The following is a 24,117-nucleotide window of genomic DNA, read 5'->3' as shown; positions in this document are numbered from 1 at the left end:
TCCACAGTCATTGAGGAAGATGGATTTTCATAGTTGAACCCAACTGCTTTTCTTTCAGGAAGCTTCAACATAAGAATATTATATATGCATATAGCATAACATTCTCAATCTCCTGGGGCATGTGAATTGGTGTCACACATGTCTCATTTTCTTTAACTAAGTGACCCTGAGCAGCAAGCCAGGACTACAAACAGCTACTAGTGCTATAAGTGACTCTGCCAATGGAGCAGTTTATCTGGTCTGGGATCAGACTAAATGAAGAGGTAGAAGGAGCAGAAGCAATGGGGCTCTGTGTTATCAGGGTATAAATTATATTGCAGTGACAGTGTGGGCCAAATTGGAGGGGGGAGGGGTTGCGCTATATGTTAAAGAGGGAATCGAGTCAAGCAAAATAAATATACTACATTAAACAGATAGCCATAGCTGAGAGATTGATTGAATTCTTTGCTTCGGTCTTTACGGAAAAAGATGTAAAAGATCTACCTGCAGGGCCAGTCTTAGGCAGGGGCGACAGGAGCAGTCGCACAGGGCCCCACACCTCCAGGTGCCCTGCGGCGCTCCTTCCTGCTCCCCGCCATTGCCGCAATCTGACTCATTGCCTCCTCTCCCCTCGAGCCATCGGGTTCCCTCTGGCATATATCCAAAGCCACCCTGGTGGTCTAGTGGAGTCTTTGGGGCAGAAAAGATCCCCAGTATTTCCTGCCTGCTGCTGACCCCCCTGTTGCTGCATTGCTCTTTAAAAATGGCTGCAGAGACTTCCAGCAGCAACCTCGTGAGACTTCCTCTGAAGTCTTGCGAGGTCGCTGCTGGAAGTCTTGGCAGCCATTTTAAAGAAGATGCGGCAGCTAGAGGGTATGTGGGGCCCCACCGAACTGGTCTGCACAGGGCCCCGCAATTGCTAAGACCGGCCCTGTCTACCTGTACCGGAAATGGTTTTCTAGGGTGATGATGTGAAGGAACAAAGAAATTGTGAACCTGGAAGATGTACTGAGCCAAATTGACAAGCTAAACATTGATAAATCACCTGGACCGGATGGCATACACCCCAGGGTAGTAAAAGAACTCAAACATGAAATTGCTGATCTGTTGTTAGTGATCTGTAACCTGTCATCAAAATCATCTGTAGTACCTGAAGATTGGAGGGTGGCCAGTGTAACACTGATTTTTTAAAAGGGTTCCAGGGATGATCCGGGAAATTACAGACCGGTAAACCTGACTTCATTGCTGGGGAAAATAGTGGAAACTATTATAAAGAATAAAATTATGGAACACATAGACAAACATGGTTTAAAGGGGCAGAGTCAGCATGAATTCAGCCATGGGAAGTCATGCATCACCAATTTGCTTCATTTCTTTGAAGGCATGAATAAACATGTTGATAAAGGTGAGCCAGTTGATGTAGTGTATCTAGATTTTCAGAAAGCTTTTGACAAAGTTCTCATGAGAGACTCCTGAGAAAATTATAAAGTCATGGGATAGGAGGCAATGTCCTTCTGTGATTTAGGAATTGGTTATTGCACAGAAAACGGAGGGTAGGGTTAAATGGCCATTTTTCTCAGTGGAGGAGGGTGAATAGTGGAGTGCCGCAGGAATCTGTACTGGGACTATTTAACATATGTACAGTGCATTTTTGTGCCGGTTTGCGCCGGTACAATGTACCGGCACCTTTTTTCTCAGGGCCGGCTCCCCTGCCCACCCTCAGCTCCCTTACTTTCCATTCATGCCGCCTTGCATTGAAATCTTTTATTTTGCCTGAAGTCTGAGCAGCGAACCGGCAGTGAAAGCAGCAGGTAGGCTCGCCTCCAGCCTTCCCTTCCCTCTCAGCGTCCTGCCTTCCTCTGATGTAATTTCCTTTCTGTGAGGGCGGGATGCTGAGGAAAGGGAAGCAAGGAGGCGAGCCTGCCTTCTGCTTTCACTCCCGGTTCGCCGCTGCGACTTCAGGTAAAATAAAAGATTTCAACACAGGGTGCACGGACAGAAAGTCGGGAGCTGAGGGCGGGCAGGTGGGGCTGGGGTTGGAACAAACTCGGGGGAGGTGGAGGCTGGGGAGAGTCACTAGACATGGATGGGAGGGGAGGATAGAGGGCAAAGGAGAATCGCTGGACATGGAGGGGAGGGCAGAGGAGAATCACTGGACATGGATGGGAGGGAAGGATAGGAGCAAAGAAGAATCGCTGGACATGGATGGGAGGGGAGGGCAGGGGAGAGAGGAGAATCGCTGGACATGGATGGGAGGGAAGGATAGGGGCAAAGGAGAATTGCTAGTGCTGCACCGCTAGGCAGACAGGTAGACAAAGTCTCTGGTGTAAAAAAGACTCACAGAACACCTTCTGTTTGCTGGTATGTGCAGCAGCTGGATAGCTGGAAATGCCTCAGACCAGGCACATTGATAAAAACCTCTGGAAAGTGCATTCTGAGGGGCTTATGACATCACCGGTGGGCAGGCTTAGCTCCAGTTTGTGCGCTGTTCTTTGAGTATTGGGGAGGCATAACAAATGTCGTCATTAACATATGTTTGGCTACATTTAATTACAATTTGTGGCCATTTCTGGCACACAGGTAGTTTCCTGCAGTAAATCCCTCTGAGCATTCCCACAGATTAAAAGCCATGCTATACCCGTGCAAACTGGCCTTACCATTTGTGGTAGGTTTTGAGAATCGTCCTGTGAGAGTGTGCACTATGCATGCATGCACATTGGTTCACACGTGCACAATAGTTCACATATGTGCAATGAGCATCTTCTTTACAAATAGGGCCAGATTCTGTAAATGGCATCTAAAATATAGGTGTATCTGAAAAAGCGCTTAGTGTTATTCTATATAACATGCCTAAAGTTAAGCATGGTGTACAGAATGGTGTACACGCCTACATTTAGGCGCGGCCATTTATGCCATTGAAAATTTGGTGTAAATATCCATGCCTAAATGTACATGCATTCCCCCGAATTTTGTTAGAATTTACATGCACCTCTTTTTAGAATACTCCTAATAAGCATACGGAAATTCCAATTATTGCTAATTAGTGATGATAATTGGTTGTTATCAGCCAATTATCACTGATTGGCTCATTAATTAAGTAGCATGCATAAATTGGGAACATGCCCAATTTAATACATGCTACTCGGGGTTAGTGTGCATTCTCTCAAAAGAGTTCACACTGCTATCAGCAAATAATAAAACTCACATTTCATGTTTTTTCTGCTGCTCGCTTTTGTTTGATAATGACATGTTGACATGGGATATGTCCTTGACATTTTCCATATCACTCCAAATGAATGCACTTTCCTAATATGGAGAGTGGAGTGGAAGTGGCCTAGTGGTTAGAGCACCAGTCTTGATATCCAGAGGTGGCCAGTTCAAATCCCACTGCTGCTCCTTGTGATCTTGGGCAAGTCACTTAACCCTCCATTGCCTCAGGTACAAACTTAGATTGTGAGCCCTCCTGGGACAGAGAAATATCCAATGTGCCCCTTTATACATAGACAACATGTTACCTCAAAAAAACCCTTATTCCTCAGCAGGGGAGCATTTAAAACATTAGCATTTGTTCTGCTTACTCTAAAAGATAGCTAGGAAAAAACTATTAAATATTGATCAAAAAAGTATAGTTACTGTGAATACTTTCCTCCCCTGTATGAGGGGTGCAATGTACCAGTTCTTATGAGTAAAAATGTTAGCACCACTGAAGCTTAAAATTGTAGTGTTGATGTATTCAGAACTGTGATATCCTGGGTCTTTAACTCTGAAGATTTAACTCATAAAGTACTATCAGAGCCATTCTGTAAGCTAAGCACTAACATTTGCATCCACTAGGTCCGTATTCAAACTTTATTTTATTTTAGATAGATATGAAATAGAATAAACTCCCATTGAAGCAAGAAAACATTCACATCCTTCCTGTTTCCACTTCTTTTCATACTTGAGTGTATAAAAGGAGTATTTATACAGAAAGTCTGTGGATAAGGTTTCTCCGCTGATTCAACCCAAACCGCATGTGTATTTCAATGTACTCTTTAGTCAAAGGAAAATATTTCTCTATTACTATATATTTACCTTGATCTCTCAGTAAATTAGAATGCTCAGTGTGATTTTATTTGGTGAATGTGAGATGGTAATTTCCTAAACAAAGAAAAGACTGTATTTTATATGTTATGGCAGCATGCAATACTATGGCTTATTTATGTTAATTGCATATAAAATTATTTAATAGACCTTTAATTTCTTTTAGTTTATAGGAGACACACAGAACAGAGAACAGAAGAAAGTCGTTAGTGGATTTCAAATGAATTATTAATAGAAAATGCTCTGTAACACTGACAAGAGAAATGAGGAAGGATACACCTTTTTAAAAAAAATTTAAAAAAATAGTCCTACTTTCACATCTGTGACCAGACATACAAAGAATTTTTCTCATAGATAAAAAAAAAGTTGTAATTTTATTGCGATTTTCCTACAAGTAAAGCTGGTTTTACACATGGAAAGGGCCACGTATAAAATTTCCTGGCCATTCCTGTGGTTATATGTATGTCAGCAGACGAGATGAGGGGGGGGGGGGGGGGAGGTACTTATGTACATGAACGCATAGACGTTCCCGGGAGTATAGTTCTGGCAAAGCATGGACAGACTTCTGATGGACATCCACAGGGGTCAGCCCTGTTCCTTATCCCTTATCGCCTGTCTTGTATAATATTGTAATGAGTTCTTTTGGTAAAGAACTGCTCTAATTAGGAGTCAGCTTATTTGGATACCAATAGTGCGCCTACATGCGTGATTGGTGCAATAAGTGGCAGTTATGTGTGTAAGTGTGAGGTGTTATTCTATAAACTCTGGGGGAAATTCTATAAATGGCACCTTAAAAATCGGTACAGTAAAACCACACAGTTAGCATGATTCTATAAACTATGCCTAAAGTTAGGTATAGTTTATTAAATACGCTCATGCGCCATTCTTGCGACTACAATTTAGGCACACCCATTTAGGCCATATAAAACCAGGCCTAAATACCTGCGCATAAGTTAGGCACAGATCGGGTATATTCTATAATAGTGTGCATAGTTTTTTGAAATGCCCACAACCCGCCCCATGGCCGTGCCCCCCTTTTCACTGCATTATAGAATACGCCTAAAACGTTGTGTGCATTAATTCTAATTATAACCAATTAGTGCCACTAATTGGTTGATAACTACCAGTTGTCGGCGCTGATTGACTTGTTAATCAATTAAGTTGTGCGTGCAATTATTTGGACACGTGGTCAAACCAGCGCACACAACTTATGGCGCCATATATAGAATTTGGGGGTCTGTGCCTAAATCACTTAGCACACAATTGTCAGGGAAGCAGTTCTCAAGCTGGGTGCTGTGGCACCATGGTGCGCTGCAGCGAACTCTGGGGTGCCGCGGCAAATCCCGACCTCCCTCCCACCACCACCACCCGAATCACTACTGCAGACAGCAGTGGCAGCAAAACAACAACAACAAAAGCAAGCGCAGGGCTGCAGCAGCCTTCAAGCATGTGCTGTCAGTTCTGCTGGTCTTTTGCCCCGGCACTGGAAGTTGACATCAGTGAGGGCAGAGGACCAGCAGAACCAACAGTGCATGCCTGTAGGCTGCTGTGGCCCCACGCTTGCCTTTTTTTTTTTTGTCGCAGCCACTGGGGACTCAGAGCAGGCACTCACTTTTGCTGCCAAGGAGGTTGGATCTGCAGCCCCTCCTTACCTCTCTACCCTCATCTCCCCTTACGTTCCTACCCGTAACCTCCGCTCTCAAGACAAATTCCTCCTCTCAGTACCCTTCTCCACCACCGCCAACTCCAGGCTCCGCCCTTTCTGCCTCGCCTCACCCCATGCTTGGAATAAACTCCCTGAGCCCATACGCCAGGCCCCCTCCCTGCCCATCTTCAAATCCTTGCTCAAAACCCACCTCTTCAATGTCGCCTTCGGCACCTAACCACTACACCTCTATTCAGGAAATCTTGACTGCCCCAACTTGACATTTCGTCCTTTAGATTGTAAGCTCCTTCGAGCAGGGACTGTCCTTCTTTGTTAAACTGTACAGCGCTGCGTAACCCTAGTAGCGCTCTAGAAATGTTAAGTAGTAGTAGTAGTAGTAGTAGTAGTTGGATGAAAACAGGAGATGGGATGAAGCCAATAGGTCAGTCTCCGTTTCCCCTTCCTATTGAAAACAAAGCAAGCAAACCTATGAGCTGCTGCATCCACGTTGTCATTCTTTATTGTTGATAGCATTTTTTATTTCATCTCACTTGCATTTTCAAACATGCTGGCTTATGCAGCATACAGATGTACACAGAGGAAGTATGATAACGGAATAACTTTTCATAGGTAGAATAGTAATTTGTTATAAATCGCAATCAGTATGTCAATTGGAGGGGCTGGTTATAGGAACACCCTAGCACTGTTATATTTGTGCAGAGAAAACGATGGGGTGCTGTGTGGCCGGGGGGTGGGGGGTGTTCATGAAGGGTGTCGTGAACTGAAAATGTTTGGGAACCAACCTGCATAAGCTGTGCAGGTTGCTTGGTGACACACCCATGTGTGTCACCAAGCAACCTGCACAGCTTATGCAATACTATTAGTTGTACACACTGCATGGCACACTTACACTAGCCTAACGTGGGACGCCAATGTTGGCTTTGTGCTGATATTCTATAACTGATGGTTGGTAGTGGGTTGAAAGCCTGGGGAACCAGGTTCAATTCCCTCTGCAGCTCCGTGTGACCCTGATTGTGAGCCCAGTAGGGACAGACCTAGTACCTATAAAATGAAACTGTAAACCGCTTAGGTCTAAACGGTATATAAATACTGAAATTAATTATAGAATTGAGGCTAGCAGGGGCATAATCGAAAGAGAAGGATGCCCATCTTCCGACACATCAGGAGATGGGTGTCCTTCTCTCAGGGTCGCCTAAATCGGCATAATCGAAAGCCAATTTTGGGCGTCCTCAACTGCTTTCCGTCGCGGGGACGACCAAAGTTCACAGGGGCATGTCGGCAGTGTACCGAATGCGGGACGGGGGTGTGCTTAAGAGATGGGCGTCCTTGGCCGATAATGGAAAAAAGAAGGGTGGCCCTGATGAGCATTTGGCCAACTTTACTTGGTCCAATTTTTTTCACAACCAAGCCTCAAAAAGGTACCCAAACTGACCAGATGACCACCGGAGGGAATCGGGGATGACCTCCCCTTACACCCCCAGTGGTCACCAGCCCCCTCCCACTCTAAAAAAAATTTAAAAACATTTTTCCAGCCTCTATGCCAGCCTCAAATGTCATGCCCAGCTCCATTACAGCAGTATGCAGGTCCCTGGAGCAGTTTTTAGTGGGTGCAGTGCACTTCAGACAGGCAGACCCAGGCCCATCCCCCCCCCCACCTGTTACACTTGTGGTAAATGTGAGCCCTTCAAAACCCACCAGAAACCCACTCTACCCACATGTAGGTGCCCCCTTCACCCCTTAGAACTATGGTAGTGTTGTACAGGTGTGGAGAGTGAGTTGAGGGGCTCAGCACCCCTGGGAGCAATTTGTGAAGTCCACTGCAGTGCCCCCTAGGGTGCCCGGTTGGTGTCCTGGCATGTGAGGGGATCCAGTGCACTACGAATGCTGGCTCCTCCCATGACCAAAGGGCTTGGATTTGGTCGTTTTTGAGATGGGCGTCCTCGGTTTCCATTATCAGCGAAAACCTAGGTCGGCCATCTCTAAGGTCGACCATCTCAACATTTAGGTCAACCTAAATGTTGAGATTTGGGCGTCCCTGACCGTATAATCGAAACGAAAAATGGACGCCCATCTTGTTTCGATAATACGGGATGCCCCGCCCCTTCACGGGGACGTCCTCAGAGATGGGCACCCTTACAGATGGGCGACCCCGTTCGAAAATGCCCCTCTAAGTGTGCCCCTTTGTGGCACCTAAAATGAGGCACCAATTTATAAAATTGCTTACATTGTGAATTTTACAAACTGATTCTGTAATGAACTCTTTTTGTTTTTAATAATGTGGGATTCGGGGAGACTGATCCAAGATGGCGTCAGGTTAAGACGTGATAATCCTACCTCGGATGATCTTACTTAAAATTTTTCCTTTTTCTTCTTTAAACTATGCCCAAAAGGAAGAGAAAGACGAGGGGAGGTAAAGCTCCTTACCCTTCACGATACCTCCTTGAGGGCAAATTCCGATCACGGATTTCACTGTCTCTGTCGCTAATTTGGGCGCCCCGCCAGCCGAGGCAGAGAGAAGCCTTGGCCAGGAAAGTGAACTATCACTTAGCCCAAGAAGCCCGCGTTTGCCCCGTGTAGCAGGAAGTGACGCCGGAGGAAGTCCCGTCCAGCAGCCCGAACTCGAAGCTGTGGTCTTGGGGAAGGAGCACTCCCTCGACGCTACGCTGTTCCCGCCGAGTTTTTCCGGCGAAGATCCGAGCCAAACATCCACCCCTAGGAGTAAGGGTAACATGGATAACATCCAGGTGGAAGCCCGAACCGCGCAGGAGATGGCGGGTCGACAGCTGGGACCTGCACTGCAACTCCTACCCCTAGAGAAGCCATCTAAGGTGACGTTGGAGTCTTTGTGGGGGGCGATGGAATCTTTGCATAAAATATGTTTAACTTTTGTTTCTAGCTCTCAAGCTAACACTTTAAAGATAGAATCTTTACAGAACAATTTGGCTTCTCAAGCTAGTAATTTAAAGCAATGTGAGACTACCATCTCTTCATTGAAAGAACAAGAATGTAAACTGTTCCAAAATGCGGACTTGATGCACAGGAAGATTGAAAATCTAGAAAATGGGGCTAGAAATTTAAATTTGAGGTTTTTGAACTTTCCCTTTGTAAAATACACCCCATTAAGAGACATGTTTCATAAGTTGCTGAAGGAAACTTTCAATTATTCTGATACAAATTTTCCCCCAATACAAAAACTTTATATGATTCCTGCTCGAGCACCTAAGGAAAAAGATAATGAGCTTACTGAAAAAGTTTTGGAACATTTAGATGTATCCGCGCTGCTCGAGCAATCACAAGAAGTGGTTGAGTATAGATCCACTTTGTTGGTATCTTTTGTTTTTTTGGCGGATAAGGAAGCTATCCTGAGGCAATATCTGAGACAAACCTCTTCTATGGTTTTTTTGGGGGAACGATTCCAACTATTTCCAGATGTATCGAGAACCACACAGGAACGGAGGAAAAAATTCCTGATGATGAGACAAGAGACAGTACAGATAGGAGCTAAGTTCCAGCTTCGATTTCCTTGCAAATGTGTAGTTTCTTATGAAAATAAGACATCATTTCTTTGAGCCTTTGCAACTTCGTTCATTTTTGAACGCAAAGCCACCTAACCCCCCATAAGGATCCAACAGAGCGGACTATATGTGTTTATTAGTGACAACCTGATGCCATACTTGTATTATAATTTTATATTTCTTTGTTAAATATCCTTATCCTCTTGTAAGGTTTCATTTCAGTCTCCCTAAGTAGAGGACTATGAAGACTAATAGTTTCCTATGGGATTTTCCCAAATAATGATTACTGCTATTGATATTTTTGTGTTATTTCTTGACAAAGCTTTGCTTTGGTATGTAATTTAAAAGTTATAAATAAATAAATAATGTGGGATTCAAAATTAGAACATGTAAAATATCAGATAGGTTTCTGATGGGAAACTTTAGGACTCTTTTACTAAAGTGCGGTTAAGTTTTGCATTTACTGCATGTTTAACACAAAAAAATAACATGCAGGAAGTGCAAATCCTGCACAGTAAATGCATATGGTGTGCCCTGCATCTTCCCTGTATTTAGTGCACAGGACACACAGTTAATGTACAACCACCTCATTACATGCCTGGATTGATGGTGTTGACCCTCTGCACTATCAGCTTGGGCATGTAACACAGTAACCATGCGTTAACACACCACATGACAGGCTGACAAGTAACTGTGGCATTGCTACATGTTCATGGCCCCTTCCCTGATTAGAACCCTGACCCTCTAACTCCCCAATCAGATCCTCAACCCTCCCTTGCAGAAATCTAATCCCCCTCCATGACAAACCCAACCCTTGATCCAAATAACCTGACCCCCTCAATTAGATCCCCAAATCCCCCAGCCCCAAACCCCCCCAGAGAGAAACCCAACTCCCTGATCCTATAATCATGACCCCCATGTACTCAGAAGATGCATTGGTGGGGCAGTGGCTTCCTTCAACATTACCACTAAGGATTATTGGCACCATTTTGGATTAAGGCATAGACCTGGGTGGCAGCAAAGGAGGATTACTGCGGCCTGAGGCCACTGCACCACCAAAGCAGACCCCAAGTAAGTCCAAGCTGAAAAGCCCTAGCTGTTTAGCCTTTCCTCATAGGGAAGTCATCCCATCCCCTTTATCATGTTCATCGCCCTTCTCTGTACCTTTTCTAATTCCACCTCATCTTTTTTGAGATGCCGTGACCAGAATTGCACACAATATTCGAGGTACGATCGCACCATGGAGCGAAACAAAGGCATTATAAGTCCTCACTTTTGTTTTCCATTCATTTCCTAATAATACCTAACATCCCAGCACAGACCCCTGGGGAACCCCACTATCTACCCTTCTCCATTGAGAATTCTGACCACTTAACTTTACTCTCTGTTTTCTATTTTTTAACCAGTTTTTAATCCACAGTAGAACATTATCTCCTATACCATGACTCTCCAATTTCTTCTGGATTCTTTCATGAGGTACTTTGTCAAATGCTTTTTGAAAATCCAGATACACAATATCGACCGGCTCACCTTTATCCACATGTTTGTTTACCCCTTCAAAGAAATATAATAGATTGGTGAGACAAGATTTCCCTTTACTAAATCCATGTTGGCTTTGTCTCATTAATCCATGCTTTTGAATATGTTCTGTAATTTTGTTCTTTATAATAGTCTCTGCCATCTTGCCCGGCATCGGTCAAGCTCACTGGTCTATAATTTTACGGATCACCTCTGGAATCTTCTACCGGTACCATGCTTGATTTTAAGGATAAATTACATAGTAGTTCTGCAAGTTCATTTTTCAGTGCTGTCAGTATTCTGGGATGAATACCATCTCGTGCAGGCGATTTGCTACTCTTCTTTGTCAAGTTGTGCCATTACATCATCCAGGTTTATAGAGATTTCATTCAGTTTCTCTGACTCGTCAACTTTGAATACCATTTCTGGCACCAGTATCTCTCCAAAATCTTCCTCGGTGAAGGCCTAAGCAAAGAATTCATTTAATCTCTCCACTATGGCTTTGTCTTCCCTGAGTGCCCCCTTTATCCCTCGGTATCTAGCAGTCCAAATGATTCTTTTGCCGGCTTCTTGCTTTTAATATACCTTTAAAAAATTTTACTATATGTTTTTGCCTCTAACACAATCTTTTTTTCAAAGTCTCTCTTTGCCTTCCTTATCAGCGCTTTGCATTTGACTTGACATTCCTTATGTTGTTTCTTATTATTTTCAATCGGATCTTTCTTCCATTTTCTGAAAGATTTTCTTTTATCTCTAATAGCTTCCTTTACCTCAGATTTTAACCATGCTGGCTGTTGTTTGGTCTTCCTTCCTCCTTTTTTAGTACATGGAATATATTTGGCCTGGATTTCCAAGATGGTAGTTTTGAACAGCAATCAAAAAATACTGAAGAGCAAAAACAAGGCTGTGATTTAGGGCAAATTATGTGGTATTATATTTTTGAACAGCATCCATGCCTGATGTAAATTTTTGACCTTCACAGCTGCTCCTCTAAGTTTTTTTTTTTCACCTTTCTAATTTTATCATAGTGGTATACATATATACAAATGCTTATATGTATACCACCACCCAATTTTACACTAGCCATTTCTACATTAAAAAACATGGAACGTGCTTCTTAAAATTACCCCTGAAAAGTCTTGCTATGCCACTTTTAAAAAATTGCACAATTTCATTAAAATGACTTCTTTAATGAATGCTGTTGCCTGAGTTCGCCTCATTTCAGCTTTTATTTTTCCTCCTCTGTCTGTAGGCAGACTAAAAGGTGGGAGGATGAGAGATGCTTTGGATGTTGAAGCTGAATGCTGCTGAGCTGCTAGTAGGAGTTGTCATACACGTAGGAGGAGAAGAACGGATTTTCTTGAAAGAAAATGCCAATTTTGAAGCTATAATGATGGGATTTGAAAGAACTATAAAGAGAATAAACCACTTCTTTAAAGAAACCTCAGTGCAATGATTTTACCTTGAATCATGTGTGGGTATTCCTGAATGTGATGAGCCTTTTAAAACAAAAAGTGGCAGGTTTAACACTGCACAAGACAAACAGAATCTTGCAAAAATTTATGAGAAATCATGCCTTTTCTTCACTCAGAAATTCAGGTGTCAATGCCAAAAACTACAACGTGGCAGCCATTTTGAGATTGCAGCTGGCATGAGCAAGAGTGACTGGGAATTGCTCCAGTGTCGACTACTCTACTAGACCACTATCAATTGTATGGTAGGCGGGGGGAGGGGCTACAAGTGAATGTGGGAAAGCCATTGGTTGAGAACAGATCCGGGAGGAGGCTATTTCTGTTTGGGGAGAGGGAGTGGTTTCTGCTCTTGACTGAGGGAGAGAACAAAGGAGTAAGGGACTCTACTACTACTACTACTACTATTTAGCATTTCTATAGCGCTACAAGGTGTACGCAGTGCTGCACAAACATAGAAGAAAGACAGTCCAGTATAAGTTTTGGTTTCACTGGCATCTTCAGCCAAATGAAACAAAAACAAATGCAGATTTCAGGCCAGTTTTGGCACTGAAACCAAAATTCAGTCAGCTTCTATGAGAAGGGTTTTGGGTGCTTGCCTTAGCCTCAATACAAACCACTAGAAGAAGAAAAATGTTTATCTATTTCCTCATTGATGTCCAACTGCAAGTCTTGTATACATGCAAAATTATTCACTCTAGTGACCTGGATCAGTTGAATTAAAAATAAAAATAATAAAATAAAAAACAACAACACATATCAACCCAGTTATATTTTGAAGGGGTGGATCTCTTTATAAAGGTGGTTAGTAAATCCCAATAAATAAATAAGGGGCCCTTCTACTAAACTGCATTAAGTGCTTCCACGTTAACCAGGAACAGGTACTGTGCATTAATGTGAATGTTAATGCATGAACTGCATTGGAAATTACTGGAAATGCCCCAACAGATGATGTGTTAAATTGCCGTGTTAAGCTGTGGTAACTGAAAATTTTACTTTAGTTTAATAAAATGGCCTCTAAATGAGTTTATTTCAGGATATCATTAGGATGTACACATGGAGCTCATTGGTACTACTGCTGGTCCCGTGTCACAAGCCTAGTGTTTCAAATATTTTATTGGGGAAATACAGAGCGAGTCAAAATATCAGCATTAATGCAACCTTTCTTCACAAAGATGAGTGATAAAATAGTCAGTCTGGGAGTAGGAAGTAAAATTGTAAAGTGGGTGAGAAACTGGTTGAGCAACAGGACTTGAGTAGTAGTCAGTGGAGGCCACTCTAGTGAAGGGAAAGTATTTGGCGAGGTGTCACAATGCTAGGCCCAACCCTCTTCAATGTTTTTCTTTCTTTCTTTTGTTTTATTTATCATTTTCATTGAAGTGTCAACATAGAAACATAGGAACTAAGCAAATAATAACAGCTATTACAAAAGTAATACATAGCATAAAATAATACAAAACTAGCCCACATCATAGGAGGATTGGAGTCATATCAAGGAAATTAAGTGGCTTTATAAGGGATATTACAGAAGGGCTAAAATGAATTATGTAGATGATATAAAAATCCATATAAATCTAGAGGACAATTCTATAAGAAGAGCACCAATATTTAGACACCAAGAATGTGAGTAAATGACCAGAATGTGGGGCATTTTTGATATAGTCTGATTTAGGACGTTTTGCTGAAAACATACAAAAATCAATTGGTAAACATAGCAATTTTTAACTAGAAAATGTCTTATCTTTTTGGTTCAAAAATTGCTGTTTTCTAGATGTTTTTGTGCTCAGTGTCAGTGTCAGCGTCAGTATCTTTTGGTACAGGTTTTGGAAAAAAAAAGTTTTAGGGAAAAATGCACAAAAATAAGCCATTGGGATGTCTGGGGGGGGGGGGGGGGCAGGATTCTTAGGAGAATGGTCACACAAACATCGCAGCACAGCAATGGACAGCCTAAGGTGCACTGCAGTGGACTTCACATAAAAGGTCCCAGGTACACATCTCACCATAACTCCCTTACATTGTATGGTGAGCCCTCCAGGAATAGCAAAAAATATACTATACCCAACTATACACCATTACAATAGCCCTTAAACCTGCAGGTGTCACCTGTAAGTAGGTACAGTAGGTATTTTGTGGGTTTTGGAGGACTCACACTTTCCACCACAAGTGCACCAGTTAGAGTGGGATATGGGCCTAGGTCTCCTTCTCTTCAGTCCACTGTACTGATCACTAGGCTACCTCAGGAACCTGCTTACTGCTCTTGAAGGAATGGCCATTATATCTGCAACTATCATACAGCCTGGTATATACTGTCATTTTCACCTCTTAAGGAGGTGGAAGGGAGTCATTGACAACTGAGGGATTAAGAGGGGGTCATACCTTCATCCCTTCAATAGTCATAAGGTCAGTTTGGCACCATTTTTGCACTTAGTCATTATTGAAACAGGTCTAACCATAAACATTTTATTTTTAGCCCTGGACACTTTTTTCAGGTATATCAAAAGCAGGAAGCTTGCAGGGAATCTATGGAACCAATAGATCAGGAAGGAGCAAAAGGAGCACTCAGGTAAGACAAGGCCATAGAGGAGAGATTGAATAAATTCTTTGCTTCGGTTGTTATGGAAGAAGATGTAAGAGATCTACCTCAGTGTTTCCCAAGTCCAATGCTGGTGTACCCCTTGCCAGTCAGGCTTTCAAGATATCCACAATGAATATGCATGAACTTAATTTGCATACACTGCCTCCATTATATGCAAATTTCTTTCATGCATATTCATTGTGGATATCCTGAAAACCTGACTGGCAAGAGGTACTCCAGGACCGGACTTGGGAAACACTGAGGTAGATCCTTACATCTTCTTCTGAGCCAAATTGACAAGTTAAAGAGTGATAAATCACCTAACTGGATGGCATACATCCCCAGATTTTGAAAGAATTCAAACATGAAATTGAATGACAGGTTGCTACAGATAGTCAAGGGGCAGTAAAAAAGAAGGCATTGGGTCTAATGGTTTCTAATTGGGCAGTCCTAGTGCTTGGTAGAACCAGGCAGTGGTCAGTTAAAGAGCAGAGAATGTGCCCAGGAAAGTAAGGTATAGTAAGGACAGCTAAATAGAAAGGGAAATGGGACTTGATATACCGCCTTTCTGTGGTATTTTGCAACTACATTCAAAGCATTTTACATATATACAGGTACTTATTTTGTACCTGGGGCAATGGAGGGTTAAGTGACTTGCCCACAGTCACAAAGAGCTGCAGTGGGAATCGAACCCAATTCCCCAGGGGGATCCATTGTTAGTGTGCAAATCAGCTAAACATTTACACCTGTACACCTGCATACAGCGTATGCTGTAATTAACTATGCCTAAATTCTAAAGTGTGCAGTTCAAAAGGGGCATGGCTATAGGCAGGGATAAAATAGAAAGGCATGAGTACTATAGATGTCATGAGACTTGAGGTTTTGCTGTTACTGTACATTAATTTTGCCGATTAATATGCAGTAACTGCAACACCTTACCACACTTTAATAAAATTTAGGTATGGATCCTGCATCCATATTGCTCCCCAATAGCTCCGACACCTCCTTGTGATTTGGATGCAATGCTGATGAACTGCATAGAAAAACTTTTTTAAAATGTGTTTCAAAAATAGCAATTTGGACTTTTAGGACAAAAAAAAAAAAATCCATCTGCCGCTTTGTGTCTCTTTTTGGATGTTTTCTGTTTCAAAAATGAGCCCCTAAGTAAGGATAAAAGAAACCTTCCCTGAAGATTCTAGACCTTAATAAAACTTATTGTTTAATAATACTGTTATCCCTTTTGAAGCTGTACTAGAGATACTGGGAGTGATTTTAGATTCTGGGTTAATGATGGAAAAACAGGTCAACACAATAATATCTAAAGTGTTTTGGAAGCTTCATCCACTTAGAAGAATTCAATCTTTTCTCCATAGAACTCAGTTTCAAATATATTCCAATCATTAAGGGCCTCTTTTACTAAATCATACTAGTGATTCGCAGCATAACAAATGCACCGCAGCCCATTCAATTTGAATGGGCTGCATCACATTTGCCGCATGGGAATCACTAGCTCAGTTTAGTAAAAGAGGCCCTCAGTCAATTGAACTATTGCAATGGTTTCTATTTGAGTTTAATGGCAAAACATTGTAATAGAATTCAATTACTAGAAAATACAGCAGCGAGAATACTTTATAACTTGCAGAAATATGATAGAGTTACCCCTGTCTTGTACAAACTTCACTGGCTACCGGTGGAAGCTTGGATTCATTTCAAGATCCGTTGTTCTGTTTTTAAATTTTTACATGGTCTTGCTCCTCTTTACATGGTTTCATTTAATTATGCTACCTCCAGCAAATAGGATTTTGCATTCAAATCACTGTCTGTATATTTCTCTGAAACTAGAGGTGCTAAATCCAAAAAAACTGTTGTTATCTATTTTTGGATATCAAGCAGTCCTCAACCCTATGCCTCCACAGAAGTATAAGCTGCAGAAGCTATACTCAGAAAGCATTCAAGTGTAACTATGGGGGCATTATCTCCAAATGGGATAGTTTTCCACATACCATTACATTAATGAACATAAGTACATAAGTAATGCCACACTGGGAAAAGACCAAGGGTCCATCGAGCCCAGCATCCTGTCCATGACAGCGGCCAATCCAGGCCAAGGGCACCTGGCGAGCTTCCCAAACATACAAACATTCTATACATGTTATTCCTGGAATTGTGGATTTTTCCCAAGTCCATTTAGTAGCGGTTTATGGACTTGTCCTTTAGGAAACCGTCCAACCCCTTTTTAAACTCTGCTAAGCTAACCGCCTTCACCACGTTCTCCGGCAACGAATTCCAGAGTTTAATTATACATTGGGTGAAGAAACAATTTCTCCAATTTGTTTTAAATTTACTACACTGTAGTTTCATCGAATGCCCCCTAGTCCTAGTATTTTTGGAAAGCGTGAACAGACGCTTCACATCCACCTGTTCCACTCCACTCATTATTTTATATACCTCTATCATGTCTCCCCTCAGCCGTCTCTTCTCCAAGCTGAATAGCCCTAGCCTCCTTAACCTCACTCCGAAGCCCAGCAGCAAAAGATCCAGACTTAACAGCGTCTCCCTACTGCGAGCCCCATCAGATCCTGACCACATCTCAACTGAGGCTGACATCAGAGACCCTGAGGCTCGATGTAACTGGGACTCCCACCCATGGAAAAGGAGCACCTCCGAATACAGTAAAAGGGCCCCTCAGTGGGGTACAGCTCTATGGCCCTAATTACTTTTCTTTCAGAGCAAAACACTCCAATGCCTTGTCTGATTAAAATTTTTTTACCTTAATTGTCATAGATAACAAATTCATGTGCCTGCCAAATCTCTTTACTACCTGGACTATAAATAACACACTTCCAAATTAATGAAGATACCAAAATAGATTTACAATAATAATCCTATATTTTAATTGGCCTCAAATTTAAATTATTTTGGACTCAGGGACAGTGAATGCATTCAGTCCTATCATTAAAGTAAACAGAAAACAAACTGCTGTTTCCTTATACTTTCTCTAATGAATATGCAACAATAGAAATGATAGAATGTAAAATTAATTTTGGAAAACCTCTCTAAAAGGAGTAAAATTGAACTGTTACAGTCTTAACCTTCATAAAATATTATATATAGCTTCACCAACTATCAATTTATACTTAATTTGCATGAGAAATAAATTAATGAGCATATTTGGATAAATGCCACTGGAATTATTTTCTTTCTTTATGATTTTAACCTCGTAAATCAAATATAATAGGATTCAGCCCTTCTATATCATAAAATTACTTAACAAGCAAACTTACTGTGATTGGATACTTGGTATTAAACATTATTGAGACTTTACTAGTGCAATCAGTGGTAAACAGAGATTTGGTTTTATTATTGGTTTATTGTTTTATGCCCCGGCTATAGCTTATCGTGATTGGTTACTAATCTACAGTTAGGGGTCCTTTTACAAAGCTGCAGCAAAAAGCAGCCCTTACACGTTCTTACATGGATCTTTTCTGCACACTAAGGCCACTTTCGCAGAGGCCAGAAAATTACCAATTTTCTATTTTCAGAATTTTTATATATATATATATATATTTTTTTTAAATAGCACAAATAGAGAGGGTACAACAGCATACACAACAAGCATACAGAAAAAAACAACACTGGGCCTTTAAGACTGGTACACTAGAAATTCTTTATTGATGACCCGACACGGGCCGTGTTTTGGCGTTAGACAACGCCTGCCTCAGGGGTCAAAGAAAAGCTCGATAATATACACGTGGTATAACTTCAATGCCCCAAGTGTTAATAGAGGATATGCGCTAATGGCCACAGGGGCGGAAACGAGGCTCAACAATTGATGCGACAGAAAAGGCTTTGTTGTTGAGCCTCGTTTCCGCCCGTGTGGCCATTAGCGAATATCCTCTATTAACACTTGGGGCATTGAAGTTATACCACGTGTATATTATCGAGCTTTTCTTTGACCCCTGAGGCAGGCGTTGTCTAACGCCGAAACATGGCCCGTGTCGGGTCATCAATAAAGAATTTCAAGTGTCCCAGTCTTAAAGGCCCAGTGTTGCTTTTTTCTTTATATTTTTAAATAAGAAGGCACCATATTTGAAGTTAGTCAGATGCCGTGAATATAGAAGGTGGAGGCACTCAGAAGTTAACTGGTAGGTGAAGGTCTGTAACTTGCTTCAAGCATCCACAGCGCTTATGAAGGTAATCTCCATTATATTTCAATTTTGTTGTATGACAGGAAACAAGAATGGCAGCAAGTTGCCATTAGTGCATGACCAGTAGCCCGTGGGCCCTCACCACCACCATTTTGTAGGTGGTAAGGGCTCCCACGCTAATCACTTGCTAATTAGTTTGCGCATGGCAATGTGGCTGTGCTGATTAGTGCAGACATACCCACTCTTCACCCCCCCCATACACACCCCCTCAGCCAAAAAAATAACATGTTCGTACAGTGCATACATCAGGATTTTACCATGGGATGCCTTAGTGTTCCCCAAGATAAGCCCTTTAAAGCTGTGGTTAGAATGCATTAGTGCTTACTGCAGCTTGGTAAAAGCAACCCTTGGTGAGGGTCTAACTGTATTTTGCATCTGAAAGTGACCAGGCATTAGGATTGAATGTTTGTGTAAGATTAATTTGTACTAATCCAACTTGATATTTATTATTATTATTTATTGTATTTGTACCCCACATTTTCCCACCTTTTTGCAGGCTCAATGTGGCTTACAGAGTATAGATATGATAACGTCGTTACATGATTTTAAAAAACAGTCGATCATAAGCGGAGGTGAGAGAGGGTTTAGATGGAGAGGTGTTAGGTGAGGCCGTGTGAGAGGTGTTTTTTGGTGTACTTGGGTGGTTTAAGGAATGTTTTGTTTCATTGAGGGTGACTTTTGTAGGCTTTGTTGAAGAGATGTGTCTTCAAAGCTTTGCAAAAGCTGGTTAGATTGGTCGTGGCTTTCAAGGCCATGGGCAGTGCGTTCCAAGACTGTGTGTGCTGTGTTTAGTTTTCCAATAGGTGTATTGATATTCACTGCAATGACCCATTGCAATAGTGCTGATTTTTCTAGGTAGACCCCTTTTTGAGACTCCTGGAAGTTAGTGCTATTATGGTGTGGTAGAATTCCCTCTATAGGTTCTGAGTGACATTTGTAGTGATTTATATTTCTTCACAATATGCCTGGCACTGGATTTTGGATTTGGATTTAGATTGCACCTTTCTCAATAGTAGCTCAAGGAGAGTTACATTCAGGTACAGTAAAGTGTTTTCCTGTCACTGGAGGGCATATAATCTGTTTGTACTTGAGGCAGTGGAGAGTTGGTTACATTTTCTAAATGCAGATTAATATCTCCAATTAACAAAACATTATCTCAGTAAAGAGCATTTTTAAAGAGAAAGTCATATAACAAGTTTCCCTGTCTGTCACCCACTTGCCAGGACAATAAAAAAGGATCAATATTAAATCACCTTCAAGTAAATCATCCTTTAGTTGGAAGGCAGCCATTTCCAAATTCAAGGTATGACCCAATGATTTCAAGTTTCAAAATGAATCAATGCTTTCAAGTTTCAAACATTCTTTAACTAACAATGCAATACCATCTCTCCTTTTACCCTGTCTCGAAAGTGATTTAAATTTTATATCCTAAAAGATGAATATCTCTCAAGACAGGATCCTCCTCAGGGAAAATCCATCGCCCCTGTTTACTAAGCTGCGAGGAAACACCGACACCGCCCATTCAAAGTGAATGGGCAGTGTTAGCATTAGCGCATGGCAGTCGCTAGCACGGTTTAGAAAACAGGGGGGCAAGTCCCCTTCAGAAACAAACAGCCTGGTTGATTTTCCTCAAGTCAATCCTTAACCAATTGAATCTTATTACATAGCGATCTAATATTTAGGTAGTAATACGGGATATAAATAGACTATCCCATATTGCTTATTCTTCGTTGCAAAGGGAACAAATTTGAATTATTTACAGACTGTAAATTTTTTAAATTTTTACTTGTCCAAGAAAGATGTGTTCTCTGCAGGACCTCAATGGAATGGGGCATTGCTACTTCACAGTCAGTTAAAATCTATTGGCGGATGTGGTTCCTTTGCACAAGAGTGGAAGTAAGGAAGAGGTTCGGAATTACAGACCTGTCAGTCTCACTGCAGTGGTGAGTAAGCTAATGGAAACGCTTCTAAAGAGGGGATTGTGACATTTCTTGAACTACATGGAATATGGGACCCGAGGCAGAATGGCTTCACTAGTGGCAGGTCGTGTCAGACGAATCTGACTGTCTTCTTTGACTGGGTGACCAAACAGTTGGATGTGGGAGGGGCGCTTGATGTGGTATACTTGGATTTCAGCAAAGCTTTTGACATGGTTCTGCACAGGCGACTGATAAATAAATTGAGTGCCCTCGGTGTCGGACCTAGAGTAACTGATTGGGTAAAAAATTGGTTGAATAGTAGGAGACAGAGAGTGGTGGTAAATGGCATTTGCTCTGAAGAAAAGGATGTCGTCAGTGGAGTACTGCAGGAATCGGTCCTAGGGCCGGCTCTTTTTAACATCTTTGGGAGCGATATTGCGGAAGGGCTGTCTGGTAAGGCTTGTCTCTTTGTGGATGTTACTAAACTCTGCAACAGGGTGGACACCCTGGAGGGTGTAAATGACATGAGGAAGGACCTAGCGAAGCTAGTGGAATGGACCGATATTTGGCAACTAAGGTTTAATCCCAAAAAATGCAGGGTCATGCACTTGGGTCGCAAAAATCCGAGGGAACGGTACAGTATGGGGGGGTGTAGTGCTGCAGTGTGCGAAGCAAGAGCGGGACTTGGGGGTGATTGTGTCTGATGACCTTAAAGCTTTCAAACAGGTAGAAAAAGCAACGGCCAAAGCCAGAAGGATGCTTGGGTGCATAAAGAGAGGCATGACCAGCAGGAAAAAGGAGGTGATAATGCCGTTGTATAAGTCTCTGGTGAGGCCTCATTTGGAATATTGCGTGCAGTTCTGGAGACCGCACCTACGGAAAGATATAAACAGGGTGGAGTCGGTCCAGAGGGCGGCTACGAAATTAGTACGCGGTTTTGAATGCAAAAATTATAGGGACAGGCTTATGAACCTCAACATGTATACGCTGGAAGAGAGGAGGGAGAGAGGAGGGCATTTATGTACAGGAAGTGAGCCTTTTTCAATTGAAGGAGAGCTCTGGAATGAGGGGGCATATGACAAAGTTAAGAGGGAATAGGCGTAGGAGTAACCTAAGGAAGTATTATTTCACAGAAAGGGTGGTGGAGGCGTGGAATGGGCTCCCAGTCATAGGCGGTCGGTGGCCCAACTGTTTGGGGAGGCTAAAGGGGGCGGGGTTGGAGGTGAAGCTTAAATCCATAAATGTCTGCTAACACACAGAATAAATAAAAATAAGTCACAATTAATACTTTTTATTAAATTTAGATATTAGATATGTATCATATGTCAAAGAATAAAGTGGTTGCTCAAAGCATATACTAACCACAATTGCTCAACTGCAAAACACTATGCACAACTTTGTGCAAAAACACACTCAGAACCTTACTGTACCATAAATATTACACTGGGCAGAACCTAATACACCAATATACCACCCATACGGAAAATGCAGACCGTCAACAATATGAAACAGGGGATCATAATATCATGATACGTGTAGAGCCACAAAACACCCTAATTCATGTTTAATGTGGGATAAAATGCCATAAATAAGTAAATAAATATAAACTTTTAATGTTGAGCACCTAATTCTCAAAGTGGACATATTCCAAACAGTATAATGAAAATAAAATAATCTTTTCTACCTTTGTTGTCTGGTGACTTTATTTTTCTGATCATGCTGGCCCAGTATCCGATTCTGCTGCTATCTGTCCTCTTAACTCCGTTTTCAGGGCTTCCTTTCCATTTATTTCTTTACTTTCCGCCTTTCTTCTTCATTTCTTGCCCTACATCTGTAAGTAAAAGCTGGGTCCTCCACAAACTTGACTGTCCAGTGGATCCAGTTCTGCCTATTTTCTTCCTCCATGTGCAGTTTTAAGAACTTAAAGCCAATCAGACCAAACGCCCCTTAATCTGCTTACAACTTACTTGTGGTACATTTGGTTTTTAGGAACAAGTTTCTCAGGTAGCCCCTCTTCATTATCATACTGCTCCATGGGTTCCACAGTCACAGGGCATGGAAACGTAGTTAATAATAAGGACCCATCAGCACATCTGTCCAATGCCTTCCTGGCAGCAGGTCTCCCAGAAAACTAGATAATGCCTTTCCCAGTGGTCCTTCCTCTGTCATCCACAATCACCACAGCTCTCTCCACTTGGCCAAACATCGAGAAGGCTTCCTCTAGAAGCTCATTGGATACAAACTGGGGCAGGTTGCGGATGGTGAGGGCAGCACTATGGCAGGCAAAGTGCACACGTAGCTGCTTCCCACGTATAGGCAAGTTATCAAGTTCAGCCTTCGCAATCTCAGCCAGCGTGCAAGTTTCCAGCCTGATGAATCCAAAGCCCTTATCCTTATGGATGAAGACTTCTCCTGGCTTGCCATATTTCTCAAACATCTTGCGTAGCTCCTCCTTATTGATGTCTGGGGGCAGATTTCCTACAAAGAGGCGGCTGTGTTGTGTATAGGTCTTCTCTCCTGGCTTTCAGAAGTTTGTCAGATCAATGGTGAGACCTTCATTGACGCTCTCAATAGAGGCCTGCTGCCCATTGGAAGGGGAGTGAGGCTCCATCTCCTCCTGCTCCTGGTGTTGTTGGTGTTGCTGGTGCTACTTCCTTGGAGTATGGTTTTGCTGATCCATCCTGAAGCCCCTGTTGCCCTGCATCATCATCTTCCCTCTGTCCCGTCTGTCGTCTCGGCTCTGCATCGCTTCCCCACCCCCCCGGCCGCGTCTCGTCTCTGTCTCTGAGCCGACCTATCCTCTTCTCTCTCCGCTGCGTCTGGTGCACCTTGAATTGGATGGAACCTTCCTTCAACATCTTGCAACGATTTTCAACCGGATAGAACCTTTCCTCAATGGCTCGCGCCCTCCCACGCAACACAGCGACCAGGCCCGGACTCATGGTTCTGCCCTCGTGGAAACAAGAAATATGAGGGCAGAGCTATGTGGGCAGCTGAGGGCAGATGGGAGATGATTGGTGTTGCTACCTGGCTGGGGAGCGGGAAGCCTGCAGCTCGCGGGGTGGGGGTAGCGGTTGGGCTGGGGAGGCTTAGCCTCCCCAAGCCTCTTATACCGGGCGCCTATGCTCCCGGTGGAGGTGGTGGAGTCGAGGACTGTTCCAGAATTTAAAAAGGCATGGGATAAG

At 42.5% G+C, this 24,117-nt stretch overlaps 1 pseudogene; it reads right to left on the bottom strand.

Annotated features, from left to right (window-relative positions):
• The window catches only part of LOC115462218, a 77,441-nt pseudogene extending 53,681 nt beyond the window's left edge, over positions 1-23,760 (bottom strand).
• Between the last annotated feature and the right edge of the window lie 357 nt (positions 23,761-24,117).

This window comes from Microcaecilia unicolor, chromosome 2 (genome assembly GCF_901765095.1).
Source record: "Microcaecilia unicolor chromosome 2, aMicUni1.1, whole genome shotgun sequence".
Classification (NCBI taxonomy): Eukaryota; Metazoa; Chordata; class Amphibia; order Gymnophiona; family Siphonopidae; genus Microcaecilia; species Microcaecilia unicolor.
Note: the sequence above shows the minus strand (reverse complement) of the source record. Positions and strands in the feature narration are given on the sequence as shown.